At 55.7% G+C, this 18978-nt stretch overlaps 1 long non-coding RNA gene across 2 annotated transcripts; it reads left to right on the forward strand.

Annotated features, from left to right (window-relative positions):
* The first annotated feature begins 2199 nt into the window (after positions 1-2199).
* LOC120889025 (uncharacterized) lies at positions 2200-8959 on the forward strand. Of its 2 annotated transcripts, XR_013425200.1 has the most exons (7): positions 2200-2285; positions 3254-3352; positions 3528-6460; positions 6964-7064; positions 7444-7545; positions 8481-8614; positions 8868-8959. It is a non-coding gene; the product is annotated as an uncharacterized LOC120889025 (long non-coding RNA). The 2 variants fall into 2 exon arrangements; XR_013425199.1 differs by having other exon boundaries at positions 7444-8614.
* Positions 8960-18978: the final 10019 nt, after the last annotated feature.

Consider the following 18978-nt stretch of genomic DNA (forward strand, 5'->3'; position numbering starts at 1 on the left):
ATGAGGCCAGCGTGGCTGGAGTGGGTGAGGCAATGGCGGCCATGTGGCTCAGGGCTTCTGGAACTGCCTTGCAGCTTTCGCTTTTATCCAGGGTGAGATGAAAGGTTTACACAGATGTGGAGCATGAACTGGCTTGTTCTAAAGGATCCCTCTGGCTTCTCTGAAAATAGACTATGGTGGTGGGGGCGGGGGAGGTGGAAGCAGATGTAATAATGCAGACAAGAGACGGTGATGGCCTGGGTCAGGGTGTTGGCGACGGAGCCCGCGTAGACAGACAGACAGACAGACAGACAGACAGACACACACACACAACACTCATCCTTTGAAATCAGGACTGACGGCAATATCAGATCTAGAAGGACCTCTGGAGAGAGTTTCCCAACTTCATTTTATAGACACCAACACTGAGGCCCAGGAAATGCCCTCCCGCCACTCGGGAAGCTGGGGACCACGCCTGGAATCCGCGGGCTCCTCCCCCGCGCTCCCTCCCGCCTCCCCTCCCCTGGGGCTGCTCACTGTGGCCTGTCGGTCCCCTCCTGCCCGAGCCTCTTCTCTGCATCTCTACTCCCCCTCCTCCCAGGCCCAACTCGGAACATTAATTAGTGATGAATTAGCAACACAAATCCCAGCAGTGGCCGCCGCCCGGAGCTCGTGGGCTCTGGGAAGGGACCTTGCGAATCTGATCTCGGTCCCTCTCTCCTCCTGTCGCAGGGCAATTACTTCTCACATCATTTGTCTTCGAGGCTGTGGCCACCCCGCCCTCCCAGGCGGGCGGAGGACAACAGGTTCATCTTTGTCAATTAATTATTGAACGGTTTATTTCGCACTGGGAGGTGATAAGGGAAGGGAAAGCCGCGAGTTGGGAATCGTCACCGTAATTATACAGACTGTGCCAGGGCCCCGCGGGGCCATGCCAGGGGCCACGGGGTCGGGAAAGGGCAGAGGCCCTGGGGGATGGGAGGCTGGACTGTGTGGCCTTAGGACAGCCCCCAGCCCCTCTGGACACACTCATACTGGGCTGTCAGAGTCCAGCTTCAAGTGGGGAGGGGGATATGGAGAACTAAGCAAGGTCCCAAGTGCCCCAGGTGACAAGGTCCTGCTTCTTCATCTGGGTGATCAGAGCATGGGAAGGCTAAGGATGTCTTTGTAGTCCTTCCCACCTGAGCTCAGGATGGCCTGCCAACCCCAGAGCACCCCACTACACACCCACCCACCCCATTACCTCTCTCCTCATTTCCATTTGCTTTCCTTTGGCTCATTCTAGTTCAGTCACATGGGTCCTCTGGCTGCTTGCACAGCTCAGGAACACCCTGGGCCACAGGGCCTTTGCATGTACTTCCTAGGGAGTGCTCTTTCCTCAGAGATATGCATGGCTCACCCAATCTCCTCCTGCCATTCGTTATCAAGCATCACCTTTCACCAAGATCCTTCCTTATTTGAAACTGGTAACCCCCCTCCCAACACAGTTTCTAGCTCTCTTCCTGCTTTCCTTTTCTCCCGGACATTTCATTACATTTAAAATGATGAATTTTACTTATATGTTTTTTTTTCTCCCCCCACCAAAGAGTGAGCTCTACAAAGGTTGGGATTTTTGTCTTGTTTTCAAATGCTCCACCCACTCCCCCTGTGCAGGCCCGCGTCCCCAGCGCTGAGAACTAACTGCCTGGCACCAAATAAACACACCATTGTACAGTGACTGAAAGAGCAGAGGAAGGGGCGAAGGAGTGGGGCAGCAGGTCTGGGTGTGGAAAGAAGAGGAGGGAGCTCCTTTTCCCAGAAGAGCCACTCAAGTGCCAGGAATTTGGGGAGATTCTTGGCAGAGATCGGGGACCCCATCCAGGGAGGAAAACTGCGGGAAAAGTCATTTTTGAGGCGACGACGTTGGGTCGGTGTCTGTACTCGCCGGCGTGTCTGCTGCTGCCTCTCCAGCGGTCAAAGGCAGCCTGGTCCTCACCCTCGACACCTCCCGGGGAGGGGACGGGAACATGAGAAGTCGCAGACACTTTGATTAACTCCCCAGCAAGAGTCCCCACGCCTGTGTCCCCTCCTCCCCCAAGGCTGCATGGACTGTGAGCAGAGGCTGGCTGCCATGGAGGGGGAGGGCGCTGAGGATCTAAGGGAGAGGAAGAGAGAGGGCTTGGGTCCCCCATGGGGGAGGGAGGAGGGGAGGGGGAGGGGGAGGGGAGGGGGAGGGGGAGGGGAGGGCCTTCTGTGGTGTGCGGGGACAGCACTGGGGACAGCACGGCAGACCTCTTTCTGGGGCAGGAGGGCAGACAGAGCACAAGGTGGGTGTGGGGAGCTGGTAGGGGAGGGCTGGGGGCCTCTGCCCAGGACCCTGTCCCGGGGGGCTCCTCTCCTCTCTCCTCCAAGCTACCTTGTCCCTCCCCACCCCCCAAACGAAGATGGTGATTTTTTAGAGTCAGTTTTTCCCCAAATCTCTGGAGATGCTTGAGCTGCTGTTTCCATGGAAACCTTCCCCGCCAACCTGGAGGAAGGAGGAGCTGGGCAGCCGCCCCCGCCTGCCGTCCCCACAAGGCCCCCAGCTCCAGCCTGCGGGGGGCCACGTTGAGAATAACCCCTCCCCCAGATGCTCCCAGGGGGGATCCAGGCAGCTGGTGCGGTCCCTGGCCTCGTGGGGACCACGGAGACCCAGACCGGGGTGGGGGTGGGGGGTGGGGGGGTATGGAGTTGCTGTGGGGGGCTGGGCAAGCCCTAGTTCTGACAGCACCCTCTTCAAATGACCCCTCAAATGACGGCCAAGGGGACAATCCCTAGAGAATGACCCAGAGGCAGGTCTGTCCTTCCCAGGATGTCCCCCAGCTCCCTTTCTCCCCAGCCTGGCCTTGCTCACGTCCATTTCCCGCCCTTAGCCCCTGCCCACCTGGTGCATCCGGGTTCAGGGCTCGGGAATGTAAAGACGAAACCCACAAAAACGAAGACCAACAGGAAAGCAGTGCCCAGCTCCAGGAAGAGGGGACCGTGGGGCAGGGCGGGGACGGCGTCCTAATGGCCTGGAATGGACCTGAAGGCCAAGAAGCAGGCTGGGGAAGTGGCCAGAAGGCAGCAAGGAGGGACGCCCAGGGGGCCCAGCTAGGGCACGCTGACCCCGCCAGCTCTGGGCACCATCCAGTGTGAAGGATGGGTCAGTCCCCACTTCTCTGTATTGTCCCTGCAGATCAGGATCCTGGGCAAAGAAAGGGATAGTGAAGGGGGACCTGGGGTGACAAAATGCTTCACTGTCCTTAACTATGAGGTGTCCCTGAGGGCGGCTGTGTGACACCAGGCAGCGACCTGCAGAGGTGACGGATTAGACCATGACAGCTGTGACCTGATCTGACCTTTAATCCACTAGGTGGGTAATAATTCCAAAGGACCGCTGTGGGGGTGGGGGGGCCTGGGTCCTGCCCTCGGGGTTGGTTTCCCCTGGTGAATGAGGCTTGTGTTCTCTCCCTCCCTCCCTCCCTCCCTCCCTCCTTCCTGGGCTCCTGAGCGGAGCAGCTTTCCTCCCACACCCTTCCTTCCACCAGGATGCTCTCCTGACCTCGGGCCTGACCTAGGGCAACGTGGACTGAACCTCTGAAACTGGGAACACGATCAACTTTCCCTCTTCTGAGTTCTCACTGTTGTCAGGGCTTTTGGTCACAGGGATACAAAGCTCACTAAAACACTGACTGTGGTAGTGGTGACATAAACCTGTGACCAGGAAGTTGTCAACTTTACCACGTTAGTGTAAGAGAGAAATCCCGGGCAAAAGCACCGTGCTGGCCGAGAGGGCCTGTGTGCCCGGGCCCAGCTGCGAGGTCAGGGAAGGGGCCCGTCTGCACCCCTCTGCTCTCCGGCCGGGCTGGCACTGTGCTCCTGGCCAGAGTCACATACAGGAGATTCTGCTCAGAGGTCAGGAGTCTGGATGTGGGGTGGCCAGCAGATGGGTGATATCCACTTCCTGGGAGGAGCCTTTGGGCACGGGGGGTGTGGGGGGGTGGGGTTCTGATGCAATGCCCTCCCGCCGTGGAGACCCCCACTCTGGTCAGCAGCTCCTGGAGGAGTAGAGACAGCAGATTCAGACTCAGTGGACACGGGAGGGGGGGACCACCAGCCACTGGGATGAGCCACGGACTGCAGAGCGCCGGCGAGTGCCCCCCGCTCTGGTTCCAACACGTTTATGAAGCCCCAGAGGCCGGTTTGCTCATCTGGAGGCCTAGGCTGTGTCTGGACCTTGGCCCTAGGTAACTGCATGATCCCCTTGTGCCAGGCTGTCCGCTCTGAGCAATGGGGGACTCTGGACAGTGCTGAGCACGGAGGATCTAGGATGAGTGGAACCAGAGCTCAGGAAGCCTGAGTTAAGTCCCCACCACCATCCCGGGCTGCAGCAGAGCAGAGTGAGTGGCCACATGTCCCATGGGAAGCCGCTAAGGTGTGCCCCTCCAGCCAGAGTGCAGCCTCCTAGCCAGGCTCTGGGGTGCCCTGGGGGTGGGGTGGGCTGGGAGTGGCTGACCCAGGCCTGCACCAAGGTGGACTCTGTCCCTGAGGCCCTGCTGGAGGGTACAGAGGGTCTTTTTTTAAAGGCACCAAAAATTGAACCTAGGGGTGCTTAACCACGGAGCCCCAGCCCCAGCCCTTTGAACCTAGGATCCTCTGGCCTCAGCCTCCCAAGCCACTGAAATTACAGGGGTGGGCCACGGCGCCTGGCCAGGAGGGTCTTTAATACGGGCTTAGAGCAGCCAGCCCTGGGCTGTCCCCACCCCCAACTCCCTTTCTCAGGGCACAGGCAAGGGAGCTCCCATCCTGTTCCCTACATTTATCCCCTGGTGCCCACACTAACCCCCTCAGATTCTGCCTTGTCTGGGAGTGGGGGGCGGGGCTCTCTCTGGTTCTGTCCAATCAGGAGCTTCCCAAAGGCTCAGGGATGGAACCCAGGGTTCTTGAGCACTGAGGCACATCCCCAACCCCTTCTTTGTATTTTATTTTGAGACAAAGGTCTCACTAAGTTCCTGAGGCTGGCCTCAAACTTGTAATCCTCCTGCCTCAGCCTCCAGGGTAGTGCGATTACAGGTGTGCACCACCACACACAGCAGGATTCCCCCTTCCCCAGAAAGACAACTTCTAAACATCATTTCACAGATGTTTATGCTATTCAATTCTGTTCATCTGCATCTGTGGTTGTCTTTAGTGCAGGTGAAGCCAAGTTTCCCCTTCTGGGGCAGTGGGAGGATGGCACCTGTCCTCCTCCACGTGGGCAGGGTGTCCTAGAGCTGGGTCAGCAGGGAGCTGCCAGCAGAAAAAGAGTTCATTCCAGGCGAGAGCTTTTAGCTCCTGATCCAGTCTCTTCCCTCTCACCTAGCTTCTCTGTCCTCCTGATAGCCCGTTGACTAGGATGACCTCCTTCCTGCCCACTCACAGTGAACACGAAGAGTGAGCAAGAGTGGAGTTGTTTTAGACCCCTGAGATTAAGGAGTTACTTGTCACCTCAGCACAACATACCTTGTACTGACTGATTCAGCTCCTAAACTGATTTACTGGGGAAAATCCAATCGATGGCATCCCTGTGTCACCGATGATTCTCCACCTGGCCACAACTGTTCTCCCAGCATATAGCTGACCTAACTGTAATCCATGAAGATTAAGAAAACACGTTTATGTTTTCTGCTGAACATTTTCTCCCTGTATGTATCACTTAGACTTGGATATAACTATTGATAGCAGAAAACTCAAATTAACAATGACATCAACACCCCAGGTTACTAGGCCATCTGGAGCCAAAGCAATGATCCCACGAGAACAAGGAAACTCAGGCTTCTTCTTGTGTGTCACTCTGCCAATCTCCACGGGTAGCTTCCCCACAATGGCCCAGGACGGCTGCTGAAACTCAAACTACGACATTTGCATTCCAGTTAGCTGAAAGAAGGAGGGGACCAGGAGGGGCATACTCTCTCTCTATATATAATGTGTGTTACCTATGAATTGTTCTGTCACATAGGACTTTTCTGTTTATAGTCCATGGGCTCAAACTTGGTCACAAGGCCACACCTATTGCAAGGGATGCTGGGACCTGGAATATCTATCTGTGGCCACCATGTAACCTGCTGAGGTTCTTGGTAAGGCAGAACGATGCATCCAGGGAGTGGCTCCTGCTATCGAATGGGAGGCTAGTCCTGCATCTGTGAGTGGAATGACTGAATGACCGCTTTGGATCTTTTCTAATTTTTATTGTGCATCCCAGATAACCATATTAGTGCAAATTGATTTTCTCCATTTGCGATTTCATTGAGATTGATTTGCAAATGTTCGAGAACCGACCAGGTTGAAGGGTGTGACTCGTTCTCTCTGCCAGTGGCTGCTGGACTGAGCTCCACCCGCTCACCCAGACAGCAGAGCTGCGGAATCGAGGAGCCCATGTTCCTGCCCCCCCCCCTCCAGGCGACCTGGACTTGGGCTGAGATAATTTCCCTTGAGCAGTTTGGTAGGTGCGCTTTGAAGGATTTTTCACTTTCGTCTCATTCGTTGGCAGCTGCTGAGATCCGGGTCTGGGCGGGCTTACAGTCTGTATGTTCTCAGGTGTTAACTGGTTTCGTTTCCAATTAGAAGGAGATTTTTAAAGTCCATTTTAGAGCTAAGGAAACTGAGGCCCTGAGGATGAGGGGACTTACAGCAGAGTCACGGGGTCCCCGGCTCCGTGTTCCTATAAACGGGAGTAGGACAGGTGCTCAGTGCAGCGGGAACCGCTGGATGGGGAGGGGTGGGCCTCCCTAAACGAGGCTGGTCTCAAGAAACTCCTTGGCCTTGTTAAGCTGCTGATTTTCTCTGGGCCTCAGTTTCCCCATATGTAAAGAGGAGAGACCTGGCAGAGCCCCTCTAAGAAACCTTACAGTTCTTTTTTGGGGGGAGTCGTCAGTACTGGGGATTGAACTCAGGGGCACTCGACCACTGAGCCCCATGCCCAGCCCTATTTGTGTTTTTTTTTAGAGACGGGGCCTCACTGAGCTGTTTAGGGCCTCGCTGTTGCTGAGGCTGGCTTTGAACTTGAGATCCTCCTGCCTCAGCCTCCCAAGCTGCTGGAATTACAGGTGTGTGTCCAGCTCCTTCCAGTGATGGACAGGGCAGTAATAGAGGCTGGGGCAGCTTAGAGGGAGGGGGAGGGGCAGAGCAGACAGGGAAGCTCCCTGGAGCCCGAGGCTCGGGACAGCAGCAGGGTCAGCTGTGGGCGCCCGTGTGGCCCAGTTTGCTTGAGACTTGAGCCTGGGCCGAGGGTAAACCTGCCCAAGCCTACTTTGGATGTGCAGGTGGGGACCGAGTATTGGAATCGGGCACTGTCATCACTACCCCACTCCAGGAAGGTGGGTAGGAACTTGGGGGTGCTTCTTCTAAAGAGCTGGGGAGAGGGGTGGAGTCTGGGCGTGTGTTCCCCAGGTGGTTAGAAGAGGGTGGGGGGGGGGTCTTCCCCAGTGCTCCCGCGGCCAGTTCTCAACACCGCGGCTCCAGAGACTCTTTGAAAACCTGGTTAGATCATCTCTCTCCTCTGCTGGAAGCGTGCTCATTTCACCCCAGGTAAATGTGCAAGCCCCCCTACGAGGCTGCCAGCTCGGTGCAACCTGGCCCTTCCCTACCTCTCCTGGTTCTCTCCATTTCAGCTGTCCTGGCCTCCAACACAAGGGTGATCTCCAACCACAGGGCCTTTGCACTCTCTGTTCCCCCTGGCAAGCTCTCCCGGCCCCACCCCGGTATCTACAGAGCTCACTCACCTCCTTCAATGTCACGCTCTAGGAATCCTATTTAAAATTGTAAACTTGGCCCCAATCCAGCTTTTCCCAGTCCCTCTTCTTCTGTATTGCTTTTTAAGGCATTCAAACGATTTAATAGATAACTTAATTATTTCTTTAGTCTCTATCAGCTTTTCTTACTAAAATGGTGAGCTCTGTGAGGCAGAGATCCTTGTCTCTTTTGTTCTTTGAAGTCTCCCCAGCCCCGGGAGGATACCTGGGATACTCTAAGTGCACAGGGCTGGTCACTGAATGAAGGAACCAAGGAATCTAGTCCAATCCCCCATTTCAAAGGGGACGCGGAGCCCTTGGATTGCACAGAGAAAATCAATGGCAGGACCCAGGGTCTGACCAGGCACCTCTGGACTCACAGCTCAGTGCTCCTTCTGCCCCTCCAGGGGAGATCGGTGGGCTCTGCTGGGCCCCGCGGAGATCTCCTCTGACCCCTTTAACGGCTCTGTGTGCTCCTCCCCACCTCCGGAGCTCTGTGGCTGACCGCTGGCCCCAGGACCCATCCCAGCAGTTTCTCCTGGGCTGTAGGAGCCACCTCATGACAGGGAGGGCTGGAAGCAGCCGAGATTTTGCATTCCTTGCCCCCCCCCGCAGGCCCCCAGGTGGCAGTAAAGGACCAGCAGCCTGGGCCCCAAGCAGGAGCCACTGGGTGGAGAGGGATGAGCCTCCTTAAATGAGGCTGGTCTCAAGAAACTCCTTGTCCTTCTTAAGTTGCTGATGACTACCTGGACTCCCCAGGAGCCTTGGCTGCAGCCAGGGCCTTGCCTGGACGCCCCCCCCCACCCCCCGAAGGCTTCCTTCTTTGGGCCCACCCTGCCTCACCCGCGGTCTTGCTGGATTCTGAAGTGAGTATTTCCTTCATGAATCACCTGCAAATGAGTCCTCGTGGCAAGGACCGGCTCCTAGCAGAGCCCCGTCGAAGACATGGGCTTCTGTGCTCATCTGGGGTGGACTTGTGGACCCGCAGGGCATAGGAGAAAGACCACAAGTTCCACAGTGAGCTCAGCCCCGGGCTTGCTGGGAGACTTGGCCAAAGCATTCTGTTCTCAGTCCAACTTCCCCTCCATGAGCAATGATGTGAATTTTCTCTTTCTTCAGAATTGCTGTGAGGATTAAGAAAGATGGAATAGAAGTGTGTTCTGCACTGGCCGGCACATAGTAGTTGCACAATAAACACCAGCTCCTTCTGAGTCTCCCTCCGTGGTGTGTTTGTGACCCCCACTTGCTGGTCTGGACATGGTTGGGGTCCCCATATTTCTCCCCAGCTGTTGAGCAGATGCATAGCTTGGAGGGTGACGATTGACACTTCTTCAGGGACTTCCTGGAGTCACTACTCTCTCTCACAGATGACAGGGTGAGGATTCAGGTGTCTGGGAGGAAGGGCAGGAACCTTACCCCACACACACACACGCACACTCCCTGGGTTCCCACAGCCCAGGCCATCACCAGGTGGTACCTCCAGACCAGGACACATTGACAGCCAATTCCGGATTGTAAAACCTGGTCCTCAGCTGGGTAGGCAGCCTGGTGTGCCTGACGGAGCCCAGAGGCGCGGAAAGTCGCCGGGGAGTTGATTCTGTTTTTGTCCAGTCCCTTCTGCAGGCTCAGCCCAGCCCTGCTCAGCACCTCTCCCTTCTGATCCCCACCTACACTGGCCACCCCAGAGCTGAGACCCAAAAAACAACAAGATGGGCAAAGGGGAAGGGAGCGGCCACAGTTGCCAACAGGCCTAGTCCTGGCCACCTTTCAGCCCCTGGAGCCACGACATCATGGCACCAAGAGCCGACAGGGTGAGAGCGTGAGTGCTGGCAGCCCAGGAGCGCGGCGGGATCCTCCACTGTGACCCCGCTCCTCCCCGAAGCAGGCGTCATGCGGCCCACTCTGCCCTTGTACCTGCAGCCCCGTCCCCACAGCCCCTCTCCTGCCCACACCGGTGTCCAGGCTTTCTTATAAGCCCAGTCACCCTCTGGGAGCAAGGGTCACGTTTATCTTTGTTCCTTTTGAATCCTATTTTAGAGCTCAAATTGTTACTCTTCACCACCAACCCTTCCCCGATGGTTTGCAAATATGACGACAGAAGGTCGCAGGGGGAGAGTGGCTTTCTTGGGGTCCCGTGATGGTTGGTGACTGAGCCAGAACTGAGTCCTGGCTGCTGTATATTCTGCTTCGCTACCACCTGGGAGGCCCCACCTGCCCTGGGGGAGCAAGTGGGCGTGGCCGGTGAGCCAGGGGGCGGGGTCAATGGGCAAGTGGGCGGGTCAATGGGCAAGTGGGCGGGGTCAATGGGCAAGTGGGCGGGGTCAATGGGCAAGTGGGCGGGGCTTGGGCACAGGGAGCTGCCTCCCTCCTGTTGGGGGTTTATTGGTGACTAGAGGAAGCCTCAGGGAAGAAGAGAGATCAGCCCCGAGTGACCCTCCAATAGAGGTGAAATCCCAAAGTCAGAGGGAACAGACAGAATTTGCCAAGGAGACGTTCAAGCACCAGTTTCAGAGCTCAAGCACTCTCCGCCAGGCCGAAGGGACCAAGAGGAAAGAGGAGACTGTGGAAAGATGGCACTGGAGAGAGCTTGGGTCTGCTGCAGGACTCATTTCACAGGCACGAGGCGGGCTGTGGCCAAAAGACAGCCAGTGAGAGGGGGTGGGGAGGATGTGGCGCAACTGGAACCTGGGGACACCTCAGCTGGGGGCGTCAGAGTGCAGACGCTTGGGGAAAGAATCTGAGCCCCGCAGGAGAAGCTGGGGTTACAGCTGACCCTGGAATCCTGCTCCTAGAGACATACCCAAGAGAAATGAAGACATGTGTCCACACGAAAGGCTAAATGCCCATAGCGATATTCATCTGTCCCCAGACAGAGACAACCCAAGTGTCCATCACTGATGAGATCTTTTTTTTTTTTTTTTTTAACTACTCGACAGCAGTGGAAACCATTACAATTCTTATTACACATATAGGGCACGATTTTTCATATCTCTGTCTATAAAGTAAGAACTGAAATCTTGATACATGTCACAACATGGGACTTTACAGATGCTATGCATCATAATGAAACTCCAGTGAATAAGCTAGACACACAGGTCAGCATAGGGTATGACTTCATGTGTATGGAAATGTCCAGCGTGTGCAAAGCTAAAGACAGAAAACAGACCCTAAGGATCACCCAGAACGTGGGAGCGGAGTTTTCATTTGGGTCAGGGGAATGCATTTGAAAGAGACAGTGGGGCACATTTTCTCCTAATGGCGGTATCAGTTCATCGTACCACTCAGGGGACCTGAGGGGACCTGTCCCGCCTGCTGGCGACTCAGTGCCGACCGAGGCCAGTTTTGAAAATCCAGAGTCCAGCTTTGACAGGCTGAAGTACAAGCGAGAGGCTGAAAACTTGGGGAGAGCCATCTTGCATTAAGATCTGCATCCATTCGGAGGAAGGGGAGGGTGTGGGATGGAATGGAAGTGTGGGGGGGAGATCTGGTTGAGTGGACCATGAATTCAGTCGTTGCTGACCCTCTGATAGGATGTCCCTGGGAGTCTGTCCCACCTTAGGTTACATTGAAAGAAAGAACTCCCCGGCCAAAGCAGGGGCTAGTCCTCTGTGGCGAGAGCCCAGCTCCTCTGTTCTGGGCGGCACTGAGACGCTGCCGACATTAACCAGCCCGGAAGACAGTGGCCAGAGACGGAAGAGCCCAGAAACCATGTCAGATGATGCAGCAAAAATATGGGGGATATTGAATCTGGACACATAAGATACAGCGGGGCCCTCGGAGCCCCAGGATGGGCAAGGACCAGGGTGTGAGTTACAGAAGTGGGGGTTGGCTTTGACCTAGGAGGGAACTGGAGCTGACTGCTGTGGAGAGAGATGGCCTCAGAAGGAGGTCACGCAAGTGCAGTTTATTGGGAAAAAAAATGAAAGGCACTCGTTTTTATTTGCTTATTTGGGATTGGTAATAGATTCACATTGGCTTAAAAAGCAACAAAGATATGGAAAGGTTTACAGCGAAAAGTCCTGTCCCAAGTCCCTGTCTCTGTGTCCCAGCTTCATGCCTACAGGAACCGTGTTTTGTCTTTCCAAAGCTTCCACAGGTAAAGGAAAACATATTTCCACGCCCTGCTGCTTACAGAAAGGGTGACACGAGACACGTACCTGTCTTGGCTGCAGGCTGGGTATTTTCTTTTCTTTTTTGGTACCAGGGATTGAACCCAGAGACATTTAACCACTGAGCCTCATCCCCGACCCTTTTTAATATTTTATTAGAGTCAGGGTCTCACTGAGTTGCTTAGGACCTCGCTTTTGCTGAGGCTGGCTTTGAACTCAGGATCCTCCCCAGGCTGGGTCCTTTCTAGTGACCTGTCACAATCCTCTTTTCCGTGGGGTCTGATCCTGGATTGAACCCATATATTGAATTCTTAATTTCAGTTATTTTGTGGTTCGGTTCTACAATTTCCATTTGACTCTTTTTATAGACTTTAATTCTCTGATGAAATCTTTTTAAATGTTTTCACTTTTTTTCTGGTTTCTTGAACATATTAACCATAGCTATTTTAATGTCCTTAAACTCTGGATTGCTTGTGGGCTGTTTCTATTGTCTGCTTTTTTCCTCATGACTTAATTCATCTATTCCTGTCTCAGGGCATGCCTAGAAATTTTTGACTGAATGCTAGACATTTTTAATTTAAGCTTCCCAGTATGTCCTATGGGTCTTTCCTTTGATGTATTGAAATATATGTACTGATACATGGAAAAAATTCATTTTTCCCTCTAAATAAGCTTCTTTTATTTTGGAGGGGAGGGTATGGGGCATGGATTTCAGGGGCACTCGACCACTGAGCCTCCTCCCCAGCCCTATTTTGTATTTTATTTAGAGACAGGGTCTCCCTGAGTTGCTTAGCCCCTCGCTTTTGCTGAGGCTGGCTTTGAACTTGTGATTCTCCTGCTTCAGCCTCCTGAGCTGCTGGGATTACAGGCATGCACCACCTGGTTAGATAGGCTTTTTATAAGTAGTATCTCCAAAACATACAGCAATTCTGTGACACATGTATTTTACGACTATTTCACTAATAATAAATATGGGATCCAGAGACAAAATGACTCACAACTAAAATCCAGTAAGGATGGGATTCATGACCAAGTTTGTCTAGCTCCAAAGGAAGTGCTCCATCCCCCAAACCTGTGACCATCCATCAGAGGGACCAGTGGAGTCCAGAGGGCCAGCTATGACGGAGCTCCAGCCAGGCTCTACTGGGACTAAGACTGGACTCAAGTTAGCTTGATTCTAATGACCATATCCATTAAGACCAGTGTGAACGTCAACATCTCAACCGGATGTAGGCAGCATACCGTCTCAGTTCATTTTCTGTGGCTGTAATTAAATACCACAGACTGGGTAATTTATAAAGAATAAAGGTTTATTTAGCTCAGGGTTTTGGAGGCCAAGTCCAAAGTCAAGGTGCCAGCATCTGGTGAGAGCCTTCTTGATGGAGAGCACCACCTGACAAGGCAGAGCAGGGGGGTGAGCTAAGGTCTCTCCTCCTCTTATAGAGAGGCAAATACTGCCAGGAAGCTCCACCCTGATGACCTCACCTAGTTCTAGCTGCTTCCAAAGGACCCACCTCTAAATACCACCCACGTTAAGTGGGGGGTTGAATTTCCAGACCTTGAATGTGGGAGAACACTCAGGATAACTCAGGAGGGTTTAGTTACAAAGGGATTAACTACCAAGGGTGGAGAGTCAGGGAGACCGGAGGACAGGAAGGGAGCCCAGCATTCACAGCATTGGCACCGTTACCACCCTGTCACTCAGAGGGAGGGGAGGGAGAGGTTACTCCAACCCAGAGAAGAGAGGATCTTGCACAGTAGGCTACCTTGGGAGGGCCGGGTCCTTCTGCCAGCCCACAGTGACCTTGTGGGTAGAGAGCCAGGTAATAAATGCCAGCAATGTCACCGTCTCCTTCTTTCTAGGCTTTTGCTCTGGCTCCTTATTGGTCAAACACAACCAGAAGCCTCCTGGGGCAAAGAAGGGGATGGAGAAGCAACCTTAAAGTAGATCCATAGATAGGAAAGTATCTGGCACAGACCACACACACTCAACAGAGGCCTTAGGTGTAGACATGTCTGGTGGCACACATGAGAAGTCTTGGTAGGCAGTCCCAGGCTCATTCAGGGACTCGGTGATGTCATTGAGGACCTAGGTTTTCTCCATCTTTTCACCTCACTGCCCTCAGGATGGATGCGTTTTAATCCTTAGGCTTGTTGCCTTATGGTCACAAGATAACTGCCACAGCTCCAGTCATTTCACCCTTACTCATCTGCACCTAGAGGTAAGAAGAGGCTGGCTTCCTCACATACCTCCTTTGATCAGTGAGTACAGTCATTCGCAAAAGTCTTCCTCCTGCATCTCATTGGCCAGAACTGCGTCAAATGGCCACCCTTGACCTCATCTAGGAAAGGTAGACAGGATGACTGTGGTTGGTTTGGACCAATCCTATTTTATCTCCTGAGGCCACTTCCTTGCGCATTTTGCCCCCTCCCAACAAAATCAGGGCTCTCCTGCCCTAGGAAGAAGGAAGCCCGTGTTAGGGGGTAATCAGCTGAGTCGGCCAGGGAGCTGGTTTACTTCTCCCTCGGAAGCTCAGAAACCTCACGGGAAGCCACGGCTGCCTGCAGCTGCCCTCGGGCCCGGGAGCAGCTGAGGCTGGGACTGGAGACCGCTGCTCCAGAGCTGCGCAGTTTCCTCTCGGGCCAGGCGGGCACCTGTGCCCCTCTCTGCAGATTCCTGCGCCTGCTCCTGGCACCTCCTTCCCAAAGCCGTCGCCCTCCCCGCCCCTCTCAGCCCGTTTCAGGGCACAGCCTCCGTCCCTGGCCTCCCTCTGCAATCCTTCATTCAAACCCTCAGACAGGAAATCAGCTGGCCCTCGACGAGTTGAGCTCTCGGGTCTCCGGTCAGCCTGCGAGTTGGCCGTCCTGGGGTGAGAAGCCACCCTTCCTCCGGTAGCCGAGTCGGGTGATGGGGACGGATGGTGCCAGGACAGCAGGGACTGCCTGGGCTCAGAGGACCAGGGCAGAGGCCAGCGCAGGGCCAATGAAGCCCGGTGATGGAATGGGATGGACTTTGCCCTGAATAAATGCATCAGGAAACCAGGCTGCGGTGGCCTGAATACTTGTGTCCCCCACCCCCAAATTCAGACCTTAAAACGTAGCCCCCAATGTATTAAAATCCGGGGCCTGGGGGAGGGGGTGTGGATAAGGTCATGAGGGGACTTGTGTCCTTATGAAAAAGAGACTCCAGAGAGCTGGCTAACCCTGTGCAGCCAGGGGGTGTCAACTCCACGGAAGAAGACCTTCCCCAGACACCAGACCTGCCTGTTGGTGGCCTCCCAGCTTCTAAACTGGGAGAGGGATCTCTGTTACTGCGGTGCTGAGTGGTTTGTGGGATCCAGTCCAGGCAGACCCAGCCACGGGGGGCGCTCCCGGATTTGAAAGATGGTAATTCAGTGTGAATTCAGATGGAACTCTCCTGGCTGGCTCTCTGTGGTGCCCCCCAGGCTGGCACCTGGGGACAAGTGTCCCTTTTGTTCTCCCTTCCCCAAATCTCTGGGACAGATTCGGAAACTATGACTAGGGGAGGCACAGGGTGGGGGGGTGGAAGCTGCTGGGGACTGCCCACTTCTGTCCCGTGAGCAGGGCCACACATCTGGGCCCCGCCGCTATCAGCTCCCAGCTCCCCCTGTTCTAGAAAAAGTGCTCCCAGCCCCCTGCCTGGGAGCCCCCCCCAACACACAGCATCGATTGTCTGATGAGACGGGGTGGCCCAAAGCTGGTCCCGTGCCTCCAGGGGCCAACTCTGCATGCTGGCCGTGCTCCAGATGTCCCCTGGGGTCCGGCCTCAGCCTTGCCCTGCCCCCAGGCTCCCCTGCACCCACCCCTCCTCCTCCCCCAGTAAGTCACTAGCCAGGACTCCCCAGGACAGGCTCTGCTCACAGGGAGAAGCCAAGCAAGGTGACCCCCAGGCTGTCCACCCTGAGACCCCGGTGGGGCCCGGCTTCTCTTCATCTCTCTGGGGCTCCCCGAGGGCAGCTCCTCCCACCCCTCGGGTCCCTCTGCAGACCCTCGGAAGTCACTGTGCGCTGGACTCCGTAAAGATGGAAGAGACACAAGCCCAGTCTGGGGTCTAGGTGGGACGTGACAGGGAATCAGCAAATGCCAAGACCCAACCCTTGTCCAGGGGCCGGGGGAGGGGCTGTGCCCAGGTCCTGGGTGAGTGCCAGGAGCCTGGAGCCCCGGGGAGGGTGATCTCGGCTCCAGTGGCCCAGAGCTCAGGCCACCTGCCACGTGGAACCCTGCAGGGAAGCCAGGTCCAGGTGGCCTGTAGGAGAACCAGGGGCCAAGAGGAGACCAAGGTGCAGGAGCCAAGTGAGGAGGGCAGATGGAGGGCAGCAGGCACACGGGGGACGCTGTCCGTCTGTCCACCTCCCATCCCTGCTTGCTCCGAAAGCCTGGCACGGAGCTGGGCACACAGTAGGTGTTTTGTAAGTATTAGCTGAGCAACAGCGGTGCAGTGGGGATGAGGGCACCGGCGGGGCCTGACCTGGTCCCCAAAGGATCAGGACGAGACTGTCCTCCCCTCCATCCAGCAGGAAATTAATTAGGAAGGTAATTAGTGCACCTGGAGGGAGAGGTGGGCGCACAGGAGCTTGTGAGCTGAGGACCAGGTCAGCTTGTCTGACCAGGGAGTGCCCTGGGGACAGGCGGCTGTGGGGGACAACTGCCAGGACCTGTGCTGGACTGACCCGGTCCCCTCCTCCTGGGATGGCAGAGCAGGCCCCCAGGGGTGCACACACACGCACACACACACACACACACATAGGCAAACACACACACACACACACACACACACACACACACACATTCCCACAGACTTTCACATACAACCACATTGGCCTCCGAACCCCTCACCATGTGCTCAGTCACATCCACACTCACGGGGCGTCCACACACACACACTCACGATGACCACATTCGCACACATGTTCACACTCACCTGTTCACACATGTGCCCACATGCGCACACACAGACACACTGACGTCCACGCCCAGGCGCAGGGCGCGCACTTGGACGTCCACAGCTCCACCCTCAACCCCAGGCCATGAGCAGAGCCTGTCCTCTGCACCGTGAGAACTCCAGTCCCCAGCCCTCGCCCCTAGTCCCCTCTGTCCCTCGGCTTTTTCAAAAGGAAAAGAAACTCTGAAGGCACATCCCCGGCCGCCCGGCTCCTGTGGCTTCCTTCTGGTGACCATCACCCCTCTGCAGCATCAGCCAGTCCTGTTCCGCAGGGCGGAGTCGCCCTCTCCTGACAGCACAGCACAGGTCCCCACAGAGCCCGCAGCCACCCTCGGGGGCTGAATGACATAACAGCTGGGGGCTTGGAGCTAGACTCAAGGACTCTAGCCAAGCTCTGAGTGGCCTTGGACAGTCACAGAGCCTCTCTGGGCCTGGTCTTCCTCTCCGTAAAACGAACCTAGCTCAGGTTTCTGGTCGTGGGAGGAGGGAGTGGACTTACACACCTAACATGCGGGCAGAGTCTGGCATATAGTATGTGCTCAGTAAGTTTGCCACCGCCCATCCGGGGGCCAAGACCAGGGCTCCCTGGCCAGGGCTCGGTTTGGCCCTCCGGGCCTGGCCGCCTCTCGCTTCTGCCTTCTCTGTCTCGAAGAAGAAGACAGGTTATTAGTACAAATTTGATCAAAATGACACATGGATTAGCATGTACGCTGCGAAGTCTAATTCTGTTTACCGTTCTAGGGGAGCATGCAATTATTACAGGAGCTGGGACAGAGTGTTTTTAATAACATTTCTTGTTAAGATTTAATTACAGGAAATTGTATTTTCTTAATCACTGAAAACTCAACTGGGCTAGGAAAAGAATCGTGATAATTTTGTTTGCAGTTTATTAAATCCTTAGGATATTCTTTCTCTTACATTATTATGTGCTGCCGCTAAGTGCTTTTTAACCCTTGGGGGCTGTGAGGAGGCAGGACATGTGGGAGGTCACCCCCTGCCTCCCCCACCCCGGGGCCTCCACTCCTGGCAAAATCAGGTGCCAAGGAGCCCGTGGAACCCAGCAACTTAGGAAGCTGAGCGGTTCAGATGTCTGCCTGGTGCAAAGGGCAGGTGTGTTCTCGTCTGAAGTCGGTGGGCCAGCCTCAGCGGACCCAGCCTCCACTGGAAACCCAGGGGCACCTCCACTACCGCCACGCCAAGCCCCCGCAGAGGATTTGCAGAGGGTGCTGTCACTCACAGGCCCACTGCGGGAGCCCAGAGCAAGGCCCCACTGCACAGGGCAGACTGTGGGGAGGTTTCCTCTTGCACCTGGCCTTGGGGGAGACCTCTGCCCGGGTCCCGGATGCTCCTGCCCCCCTTTCTGCAGCCTCTGTGTTTGTCCAAGGAGCACAGGAAGGTGGGGCCGCCCATGACCTCTCTGACATGGATCCCATGACCCCACGAGTGTGTGTGTGCATGCACTTGTACGGCGTGTGTGAGCACGTGGGTGTGCTGGGGGCGCCTCTCGGCCTCAGTTCCGTCTCCATCTCGACCTAAGCCGGGGCCATCTCCTGCAGGTGGTGCGGCCACAGGTAGCCTTTCCTCCAGAGAATGCCACCTTTACACCAACGGTCTCACTGGTGTCTAGCCTCGGGCTCGCCTGCTGCAAATCAAACCTGGGTCCTCTTGATCTCTTGGGAGGAGGCGGAGGAGGGGGTCCGTGGAACCATGACCGCTGCCGTTCTGGGCAGAACAGCCCGGTCAGGCACATCTCTGGGTCCTTTCAGTCTCCTCTAAACTTGAGCCCCCGGCTCTCTGAACCACCCCAACGTGGCATCTGTGTCCCCCTGGGTCTCTTTGTTCTCTGGGGCCGGGGAAAGCAGGCCTGACAGCGTTAACCCGCGGGGGCCAAGTGCGGGACATCAAAGAGGCTGCGAGAGGGCCATGGATAATAGATGGCGGAGCATGAATGATGCATATGCAGATGGAGGGTGGAGGGTGGGTACCGGGGCCTGCGTGGCGCCCAGGTGGCGCCCTGTGGACGGAGGGAGGGAGACGATGATCCAGAGACCACAGACCCGGGCCGTGGGGGGGACTGATCCAGAATTCCTGATAGACGCCTTGATACAGCTGGGCAGGAAGACAAGCAGGAGGACCGGCACCTAGGGAAGCGGGACAG

This window comes from Ictidomys tridecemlineatus, chromosome 8 (assembly GCF_052094955.1).
Source record: "Ictidomys tridecemlineatus isolate mIctTri1 chromosome 8, mIctTri1.hap1, whole genome shotgun sequence".
Lineage (NCBI taxonomy): Eukaryota > Metazoa > Chordata > Mammalia > Rodentia > Sciuridae > Ictidomys > Ictidomys tridecemlineatus.